At 42.5% G+C, this 11,658-nt stretch overlaps 1 protein-coding gene across 2 annotated transcripts in view; it reads right to left on the bottom strand.

Moving 5' to 3' along the window:
* The window catches only part of GRAMD2B (GRAM domain containing 2B), a 71,037-nt gene that overhangs the window by 51,746 nt on the left and 7,633 nt on the right, over positions 1-11,658 (bottom strand). The gene's annotated exons all lie outside the window — the stretch shown is intronic.

Genomic DNA, 11,658 nt, shown 5'->3' with positions numbered 1-11,658 from the left:
AAAAAAAAACAAAAAAAAAAAAAAAGGAACCTGTTTAACAAGTCTTTCTGGGAAGAGGAAACGAATTTACCAAGCAGCTGAAAACACCTTAGCAGCAATTCACTGGGGCTGGGCACTTGGAGCCTTCACTGGAATGAAGGTGCCGTGAGAGCCGAGCTCTGCATTTCATGTAAGGCCATGGGGACAGTGGGGGAAAGAAGAAAAGACCAGCATGGCCTCTCCTTTACACCACACCAGGGCTGGGGCTGGCCTGTTACACCGCTTCAATTATTCAAGCAGGATCTTGCCTCATCAAGGCGCTGCCTCCTGGTTACTTACACAAAAGTTCTACTTAATGTTTAATATGGGGATGACGAAGGTGAGAAGGGAGCCAAGTGGCTGGCCTGTTAACTCCTCATGTCTCCAAAGAGTAGGCGATGATCGTTAACATCAATGTTAAGATATTCATGGTGCGGCACTTTTAATTAATATTACTATAGTAACCGTGATAATGTGGATTATTATTGTGTTCATTTCTCAAAAAAAAAAAAAAGTCCCAGGGATGTAGTCATGAGGTTGGACCCACTGGTAGGCTGGGGAGAGGGAAAGGTGTTTTGATCTCTGGTGCTAAGGGGGCTGTGAAAAGCTTAGACTGGTTTTAAAAGTCAGCAGTAATACGTCATGACAATGGAAAGATCATTTCTACAGAGGTGGAAGGATCTCGGAGTCACACGTGCTGCCACCCATCCTGTCGGCTGTGGTGCATAAAACAATAATATCGGAGTGCGAGGAAAGTGGCAAGGGGAGGAAAAACTAGCTGTGGAATTGGAAAGAATTTCCTCATTTACAAAATATTTTTAATTGCTTAGGAGGGTAGTTGGAAGGGCTGTTGGACAAGGTTTCTGGCATCAAGTGCCCTTCCCCAGGTCACCATCATGGCTACAAGGACACTAACCCTACCACATTTACAAAAAGAGGCCCTTTTTTAAAGCTAAAAAAGGGGCTTTGTGCTCTCCTTTGTTCCTTTCTTTTGGTTGTGTAAGAGTGATGTTGCAGCCCTTTAAACTCACTCAAGTTAGCCTCAGACAAAGAAATTCCTTTCTTTCAACACACTAAAGAGGGTCTGAAAGGTAATGTGGGGTCCCCCTCACTCTTTCTTGCTTATTTTGTACTTTAGAAACTGATCTTTTCTAGCCTGGAAAACTTCATGTTGTCTAGAGAACTAGTCCAATGGTAACACTGCAAGATCTAGGAACTTGCCCCTGCTTCCACTGTAGTCAATAAAACAAGATCAAGCTCTAAAAAGAGTGAAAATTGAGAGGGAAAGGATTTATGGTCAGGCTATTTAAAACTAATTGGATTTGCCTACACTTCTTACTGTAAAATAGAAAATAGAAATTGTAGTCACTTAATACCTTGTTGGACACACTCGGCACTTTGCAGGTTTATGTCCAAAGATTTATCTATGACTGTTAAAGTAGGCACTATCTGTGAAAACTCTGCCAGGCAGACTCTCTACCAGGATAATTCATTAAAGCTCAATATTTTCATCTATGACGGCTTCAGATGAATCTATTTTCCTTTTACACTAGCACTACCCCAGGGTGGCATGGCAGCCGCAGGAAAAATCTAATGCTATGCGACAAATAGACACTAGGATCAAATGTCAGAATCCCCACATGCACTCAGCAGGACACTGGTGAATTTTCAGGCTGACAGAAATATAAAATGTCAGTATTTGACACAGAGTCTCCTGTATGCTAGTCATGAAATAGAAATGAGTATCAAATGTATAAAAGGCAATCAGGACTCATAGTAGAGATGCTCTCTTTTATTAGACGAATAAGATTTTGCAAAAAAAAAAAATCTTCAATTGATTTAATTAATTTAATTAAAGACTTTTTTTTTGTTGCAAAAATCTTGTTGGTCTAATAAAAGATATTGTCTCTACTACGAGTCCTGATTGTCTTTTCCTCTAGACCAATACGGCTTCAACCTGGATACCTATCAAATATATATATATTTTTGCACCTTACATCTATCTTTTTGTATAAACCTACATTGATGTCTTTCTATAAAAAAATAAGCATCTAGAGAGATAGAGACACAAAAATCCAACTGTATGATTTTTATATCTATCTATCTATCTATCTTTCTATCTATCTAGCTATCTATAGAGAGAGGGAGAGCTATATCTAGATATCTAGATTTCTATAGATATATATATATAGAGAGAGAGCTTTATCTATCTATCTATCTATCAGTCTATCTATCTATCTATGGAAATATATATGCCCAATGACTGATTTTACTCCATCTGCAGACTAGAGTCCCAGGTAGAAAAATAAATTAATTTCTACATGAAAAATATCATACATTTAAAAGTTGGATTTTTGTGTCTCTGTCTCTCTAGATGTTTATATTTTTAATAGAAAGACATCAATGTAGGTTTATATAAGAAGATAGATGTAAGGTACAAACATTTAAAGGGATTTTAAAATATCTTCTTCACCCATTTTCATGATACTTAAAATGTACTGGTATAACATCCTGGTAACATGGTATAACATACCATGGTTCAAGGCATACATTAAGATCACCAGCCAGGCTGGAATGGGATTTCTGATTCTATACAAGAGCATGGTGGCAGTAGATATCAGTGTAGGATTGGGATACCAATATTTATCCCAGATTTTCTTCTTCATGTGGCACTAGCAGAAGCCTCAGATAAATTTTGTCTCATGACAGATTAAACCAAATAAATGGTTAAACTCGCTGCAGGGTTTCTTATTGGTTCATCTGGAATATCTGCTATCATCACTTCTCAAGGATGGAATTTTGGATTACATGGGCCACTATGCACCTATTAAAAACCTCCCATATTCTGCAAACATTTAAAATTAATTATGTTAATCTGTGTAGGGCTGGGTACTGACTTTCTGGACACTATATGTCTATCAATGATTGTATTGTATTGTATTGATTTTTCCCTATATTTGTAGGAGTTGCACACTATGTAGAGAAATGCTGTGAACTGATGCTTTTCCATGCTCAGCTGATGTGTTCTTTTTATTTTAACTAGGCAGCTCTGGTGAGCTGCAGATTAAAGGCAGCATGCTAAAGCATCACTGGCTAAATGGCATGGAACAAGTCACCTAATTTAAGTTAGTGCCTCATTTTTCCCCTGCCAGTAAAATGTGCATAATAAAGCTCACCAGCCTTCCAGGTGTGTTGGGAAGCTTCACATATTACTTAATACATCACTTAGAAAAGGTAAATTTTACTGTTAAATATTTATGAATCTAGTAAAAGAAAATAATTCCTATATAATAGCAACCTGTTAAGAGAGCTCAAACCTCCTGGAACTGGTTGGGTAAAAGGAAATTGTAGGAAGATGCAGGGCTGTTTGACAGGTTAATTCTCCAGAGCACGTGGGTCTGATTATCTGAAGCCCTAGAAAATTAAAAGGGTAGATTCCTTGTTTGGGCATAAAGAAGAGAGCTATTTTTATTTAGATTATATTTTTAGGGAAATAATAGGTTTATGTTCTGTAGCTGTTGAAAATAAATACAAATATAGGGAAGGAATAAAATTGAACCTGCAGCTAGGGGTAAAAATTATTCAGATTGAGGTGGAATTTGTACTGGTTTATTTGTGGTGAAAGGAATGGGAGTCTGGATGGTATCTATGCTGGAAGGAAAAATAGTGTTGTCTCTAAGGCTGGAAGAATACAATGGGAGCAGTAATAATTACAGCAGCATTTCCCAAACTGGGTTGCAACCCTAAATGGGGTCACAACATCAGCGGATAGGGTTGTGATAAACGGGGATCTGGGTTTTCCATTCGCTGCAGAAAAAATGTGGATTTTCTCTTTTAACAGAGAAAACCCAGATTTTCTCCATTAAAAGAGAAAATCATGGATTGCTCCCTTTCAAGGCGAAAAATATAGGAAAATACGGGTTTCACTTTGCGGGCTGGCAGACTTCCAGCCTGCAAAGAACTGCTGGGGCTAGGGGGAGTGGGAGACGGTGATTGGAAGCAGGGGGTGCCACGTGCACATGCGTGCATACATGTACATGTAGCCAAACAGCGGTGGAGAGCATCTCCTGCAGCTCCCTTCTGGTAAATTTACGGAGGCTGGGAGGGAGGGGGCACAGGTGATGCTTTGCGGGGTGGGGTGCATAAGCAACACAGCAGCATGCGTGACTGGTGCCTCCTGAACCTGGGGGGCACCTGCAGAAGCCGCTGATCCTGTCAGGGGGGCACTAGCCCTACTGACAGCATCAGTGTTGGCTGTCAGGGGGGTCATCCCGTGCACTCCCTACCAGTCTCCTATGCACAGCAGGGAGGGGGCAAGGTGACACGGTGGGGGGAGGCATGTGGTCCTCCTGAGATTTCTGCACTTACAGTGGGGCATGGGGCTGCAGCAGGGCCAGACCAGCTCTGGGCAGGAGCTGCCTCCCCAGCCCACTGAGTGGGACCCAGCACAGGAGGGAGTGCTGCCCCTCCATGGCCACAAGGTGAAGCGTGGCAGCAGCAGTGGCATGGAGTTGTGCCCCCCACTGCTGCTAGGCAGGCAGGAGTTGCCTCACCTGGGCAGCCACGGCGGCACGGTGCTCCCTCCCATGCCGGGTCCCACCTGCTGGGCCACTGAGCCCCTGGGGGGAGGGCAGAAGGGCAGGGAGCCCTGAGCTTGCAGTGGGCAGTCATGTACCAGGGGGGAAGGGATGGGGGGAGCTTGGCTCCACGCTTCTCTTGGACCGCATTAGCTGCTGCCTCCCATGGGTGGCAGCCAGGGTGTGGGCACTGCTTCGGGGGGGGGGCAAGGTGCTGTGGGTCCTGGGTCTGGGGCACTTGGGGGGTGCAGAGCTGTGGGTTGGAAGTGAGGGGCCATACTGAGGATGTGGGGCCTTATATGGGGTCATACTGAGGAAAAATTTGGGAAGCACTAAATTACAGTAATATCTGCAAGCCCTGGTTACATCCCAGTTGTTTGGCTGTGCTAAAAGTGGTGCTTTTAGGTGCTTATAGGTATGTAGGTTCTCAACATTTTTAAAAATCAGGTACTTTTATACACGAGCCCAAATATGGCTTTAGGATCTTAATTGTGGGCATGTAGGTTCAACAGTGGTGGATTTGGTTAATATAATTTTTCCCTGGAATTATTTTAAATGTCTTCATGCAGCATTAGAATCAGAAATAGAAATGATAACATACCAAGAAAAAGGCTATTCTCAGTATATTGGGGCTAGGTGGAAGCAGAAAGCACCAGAATAGTAGTGAAACATCAATCTCAATTTTGGAAGTTCTAAAGACTGGATAAAAATCTAAGGCTGGGCTCCTAGTTGCTACAGACTAGCATAGCTCCATTCATTTCAGTGGAACTATGCTGACTTATACCAACTGAATATCTTGTCTCTGATTATGATCTTCAGTCTTCTGAGAGTTGCCAGGGTGATATAGATGTCTGTAATTTTGTAAGAGGTAAGAGACTCTAATAGAGATAGAACTAAGATGATTTAAAATGGAAATTTAGCATGAGGGATGTACTCCTCCTTGTAGAGAGTTCACATCTTTTCTTGCTAGAGGAGAAATGGTGTAGTGTTTAGAGCAGAATTTTGGAGACCTGGGGTTTAACTCCTTGCTCTACCAAAGGTTTCCTATATGACCTTTGGCAATTGACTCTAAATTCCTAAATATTTTTTTAAAAAAAGCTGACCCTTAGTCTTAGTGCTTCTGTTCAGTTCCTTGTCTTTAAAATGAGGATAAAGGTATTTCCTTACTTCACAGGGGTGCATAAGGATCAGTAGCCAGTCAAGTATTATGATACTGGGGATCATGCATCCTAGACTTCTTAACCTAAACCCAAGCCAGCCAAATGAAAGTGCACATAGTATTTTCAGTATAATAGTTAATGAAATGATTTGTAGATGTGTAGAAGGGTTGGTTTGGAAATGGTTTAACAAAGAGAGTTCTAATTGCAATACTTCTATATTCAAAAAATGTTATCAGTTTTACTTAGAGGTTAGAAAGTGCAGCTTGAAATCTACTCTAGAGTCCACATCTAAATAATTTAAAGTGACTCCCTTGGAAACAATAATTTCCCAATGGACACAAATCTCTGGGCTAAATAATTAGGCATAAGCTAGAGAAGAAACTTCCATTCAGGTAAATTGGTACATATGCCAGTAAAGATTGGAAATACATGCCTAACACTGGCTCACTGATATATGCAGGAACTTTTGCTCTATGCCACAGCATCTTACCCACAATGCTTGGTCTCAGGGCAAAGTTTCAATATACAAACCTTCATTTTGTGAATATCGTCACGTAACTCATACTTGTCTGGGAATGCTCTGACCAAGTTTTGCTTGACAATGTTGGTTATAGTCAGTATACTACACAGACAGGTATGGTATTCACAGTAAGAGGTGGTCCTTGGTCCCAAGATAAACAAAATTGTTGGTATGAGCCAAAATTTTTAATAGGATGCCCTTTTTGTTAGGCTATTGAATATGCAGCTCTGAGTACAGCTCTCAAAACTCATATTTTTACTTTGGTATTCTATGGGAAGTCTTATATAAATTCCACTAATCCTCCTATATTATGCAGTCATAATTGCTCATATATAATCGATGCCATGAAGCAGAAGGAGCTCAACTGCTGTGAGCAACAGAAATCCATTGTACATTGAAAAGCCACACCCTGGTATACTGGGCTGTAATTATACAGTTCTTTAAAAGTAGACTTGGGCAGGGGAAAATTGATATCACGGTAATATCAAATGTATCTGCTGATTATTATCTTGAATCTACAGTGGCATGATGCTACACAAATAGACATGTTCCTGGCACAGGAACATGCAGACAGTCAAAATCATTGATCCCGAAACTGGATTCACTAGACCAGTTACATAATCAGGACCTAAATTGGATACAGCCCAGGAGAGGATGACCAGCCAGAGTGGAATATAGGAAGGATGAGAATAAAAAAGTAACAGAGAGAAACAAGAGAAACTAAATCTCCCTCTGCCTGAAGAAGGGTGTTTGTACCTGGAAGTTTGCAAAGAACAATTTTTCCAATGATTTAGTTGGTCTAATAAAATATATCACATTTACCCAAAAAACCTTGTCTAAACTAGGTTTAACACTTTCTTAAAACTAATCCATTAAATTAGTATGACAGAGCCAGAGTCTAACAAGGAGGTGGGGTTGAAGGAGGATCGAACAGCTATAGAATGTGACCCTGAAGCTGTTGGACATAGACTTTGCCATATTAGAAATAGGCATTAGTACTTAAAATGTGTCTTCATTCTTTCACAGCCTTCTCTATACTTAATGGAAAGTAGACCTACTATGTAGATGGTGTTGTAAACGTTACTTCATTTATTATGTTTTAATTTTACATCACTAATATTAGCTTTGCACTGATTGATTCTTTAAACTAAAAAGAAATCTGATTTAAAAAGAGACATGTACTAGGTGGCAAGTAAAATGATGTTACTGAATGTTATCACCCTGGGGTAGATGATAACATTCAAAAGCATTGTCATAATCTAAATATTTTGCATGAAGGTGTCAAATCTCATGACAGTTTTAATGGGAAACAGTCAAAAACTCGTTAGGGGAGATCAGCAAATTCATTAGGGGAGATCAGCAGCAAATAGGAAGGGCCCTATTCCCCCCAGCAGCACCTGGGGTGATGAGGAACAATGGCCAGAAGCTGCTGGAGAACAGGTTCAGGTTAGAGATTAGGAGGCACTGTTTCACTGTTAGGGTGGCTTGGATCTAGAACCAACTTCCTAGGGAAGTGGTCCTCGCTCCTACCTTGGGTAAATTCAAAAAGAAGTTGGATGAACACCTGTCTGGGGTCATGTGATCCCAGCGTGTGCTCCTGCCAGTGGCGGGGGGTCAGACTAGATGATCTGTTCAGGTCCCTTCTGACCCCAAACTACTATGAAACTATGAAAACAAATTGTTTTGTTTTTCCCAAAGCTTTTAAGAATAGATTAGCCAGGGCTGTCCAACTACTGGGTGGCTAGGGGCCACATGCCATGTGAGGTGTAAGCTGCAAGGACTGTGGGCTCCCTAGACCACAGGCCATGAATCCCCACTCTTCCCACACACACTGTGTGGGTTGAACAGACTCCCTGGGTCTCCCCAGTGCATGGGCTACACTAACCACAGGGACTACACTGGGGGCTACACCAACCATAGGAAGCAGGAACTAGAGAAAGGAGGGGGACCCAGACATCCCAGCAGCAGAAGAAAATATGAGGGAGGGAGCAGCAGGGCCCATGGGCCTCAAGATGGACAGTCCTGGATTAGGCAAAATCTTGTCTAGGATGGATTACAGGTTTAGACAGGGATGATCCTACCTTGATCAGGGGTTGGTCTAGATGGTCTCCTGAGGTCCCTAACCAGCTCTACTTTCCTGTTGGCCTTGCTACACATTGCGCTTTGAGCTGCTCAAATGTTGATCTGTTTGGAGCAGTCACACCTTAAGGCTAAAAACCTTTTCTGATTGTCCCACACCAGCACAGCTGTGATTTGCCACTAGAGGGCTGGCGAGCAGGGTCCTGACTTGGAGCTACAGTTGTGAGTTGCCACTACAGGACTGGTGGGCCAGGACAGACTTCTATCCCTGCTCTAGGTGGGGGTGTGTGAGAGATGGGCTGGGGAGTGGATACATGAAGCTAAGAAGTGGAGAGTTAATGGAATGGGGGTGGGTAATGAAATGGGAAGTGGAAAGGAAATGGGAGTGCGAGAAAGGGTAAAATGAAGGAAGTCAGCCACTGAAGGATAAAATAAAAAGAAGTAAAGAAAAAAGAATTAAAAAAGAAATAAAGCAAGTAAATTAAAGAAGGTCTTATGTTTTAATAAACTGGAATTTGGGATTGGGGTGTGTGGCATGCTGGTTGTGCTTCCTGAGGTGGCTGGGAGTTAGGAGTGGTGAGGGAAGGCACTTTGTGGGAGCTCCTGCCTCTGCCCCAGGAAAGAAGCCCCAGCTCACGATGATCCAGTCCAGTACCTTATCTTATTCTCCTCAACCTCTTCTAGACCCCACTCCTGGACCTGTATGTGCTCTGTGACTTGACTATCTGGCTTGTGCTCTGCTGGCTGTTTGCATGGGGCTGTACCCCTGGGGGTGGGAGGAGGAGTTGGCTTGGTGCCAGAACCATCCCCTGGGCAGTATAGTTCAAGGGGTGAGAAGTTTGTCTATACAGAACAGGAGGGTGGGGGAGGGGACACTGCATCCTGGGATGCTGGAAGACTGCAACTTCCAGATCAATGACATGAAAGATGGGATAGAGTGCACCCTCAGCAAGTTTGCAGATGACACAAAGCTGGGAGGAGTAGTAGATACACTGGAGGGTAGTGCTAGGATTCAGTGAGACCTCAACAAATTGGAGGATTGGACCAAAGAAATCTCATGAGGTTCAATAAGGACAAGTGCGAAGTCCTGCACTTTGGATGGAACAATCCCATGCACTGGTACAGGTTGGGAACCAACTGGCTAAGCAGCAGCTCTATAGAAAAGGACCTGGGGGTTACAGTGGACAAGAAGCTGAATATGATCCCACAGTGTCCCCTTGTTGCCAAGAAGACTAATGGCATACTGGGCTGCATTAGTAGGAGTGCTGCCAGCAGATCAAGGGAAGTGATTATTTCCCTTTATTTGGCACTGGTGAGGCCACATCTGGAGTACTGTATCAAGTTTTGGGCCTGCCACTACAGAAAGGATGTGGACAAATTGGAGAGAGTCCAGAGGAGGGCAACAAAAATGGTTATGTGATGTATGAGAAGAGGCTGAGGTAAGCGGGCTAATTTACTATGAAGAAGAGAAGACTGAGATGAGACTGGGATTGAATAGCAGCCTTCAACTATTTGAAAGGTGGTTTTAAAGAGGATGGAGCTAGGCTGTTTTCAGTGGTGTCAGATGATAGAACAAGGAGCAATGATCTAAAGTTGCAGCAATGCATGTTTAAGTTAGATATTAGGAAAAAAACTTTTGCATGAGGAGGGTAGTAAATTACTGGAAGAGGTTAGCCACAGAGGTTGTGGAATCTTGATCCTTGGAGGTTTTTAAGACCAGGGTAGGCAAAGCTTTGGCTGTGATGATATCATTGGGGATGGTCCTGCTTTGAGCAGGGGGTTGGACTAGGTGACCTCCTGAGGTCCCTTCTAACCCTCATTTTCTATGATTTTAACTTGGGTAGTTCATCTGTGGAAGTGGCCACACATCAGTGGAATATGAGCTGGGAAACATGGATCAGAGATAAACCTGGCCAGGAGTGCCATAACTTTAGGCCACCTAAAGTGTGTTTTAAACCAGTTTCAGTTGTTAATGTATGGACAATCCAGGGTTAAGAGCTCCAGGAGCCACCCAGAATTAATGTGTAACAAGGCTCTATGATTCTTGTTTTGTTTTGCTATTGCTTGGAGAGTTTCATTTTGTTTAATTGTTCATGTAACTTTTTAAAATTGTTATTTGTATGATAAACATATTGTAGTAAGAATGAAAATGCAATATTTTGGTATCATTGAAATGAAAAGTTTTGATGCTTCTAAATTGCATTTTTTTCAGAATGCTTATTGATCGTTTATTTAAGGAAACTTGAGTTTTTTGCTCTAATGTGGAATGAATTTCTTTTTCTTTCACTTTGTTACTATTCTCATAGTTGATACTCATCTGTGTTTTAACCACCTTACATCTTGCCAATAGAAACTCCACTTATTACTTAACATTCAAATACTTGTAAACACATCTGAGAAGAGTATCCACATAGATAACAAAGACTCCACCAGCTTGATTGCATTCTTTGTTGCAATTATGAGAGGCACTGTGTTTGCATCAGCTCAGCTTTTGTGAATATGGGTGTCTCCTAAATTCTGATCTGCTTTGTGATCTCCAGTTCTCTACTCTACTGGCAGAGTTGTTCTACTTCTTCCCAGTAGAGTTAGGCTGCTTCTGTTGAGCAGAGAGATGTAGTTAGCTGTGTTAGTAAGTCAAGTAGAAGGCAGGATAGATGTGCACCATATAGAGTAACCAAAGAAGATATAAATGTATATAGGACAAGATTTCACGAGCCAAATCTCACTTCATCAGACCATATTTACCTGAATCCAAGACATTTTGAATTTAAGATGACCCTCCTATAATTAGACTCTGTACCTGGAAAATTTATACAGTTGTAATAATTTTCCAAGTATAGACTCTAATTATTGGGGGGTCATCTGAAATTCATTCCCCCTCACTGCTGCATCAGGTAGAGCAGTGGCAGGGGAGTATGTAGTGGTGGGGGGGCAGGCTATTTGTTTGTCCTCCCACCATTTCTCTCTCCTGTAGTCTGCCCACCATGGTACCTGTACCCCCTGCCACCTCCCCATGCTGCCTATCCTCCTTCAGCTCCTATCCCCCATATGGTACCTGCACACTGACCTATCACCCATAACTTATGCCCCTTTACCCCCTACCCTATTGCTTACTGCCAGGCATGGCTCTGACTCCATTCCCTCCCAAGGCATGGAGCACATGGAATCTCTGGCCCCTGCCTAGCCATGCATTGGTGGCAACAACTCTGGACCTTGGATGCTGCTTCATGGCCAGGCAGGGGCTACAACTTCCATACGCTGTATGCCCAGGAGAGAATGGAGCTGGAACCGTGCCTGACAGTAA

Source organism: Alligator sinensis, unplaced genomic scaffold, assembly GCF_000455745.1.
Source record: "Alligator sinensis unplaced genomic scaffold, ASM45574v1 scaffold227_1, whole genome shotgun sequence".
Classification (NCBI taxonomy): Eukaryota; Metazoa; Chordata; order Crocodylia; family Alligatoridae; genus Alligator; species Alligator sinensis.
This window is presented reverse-complemented; position numbering and strand designations above follow the sequence as displayed.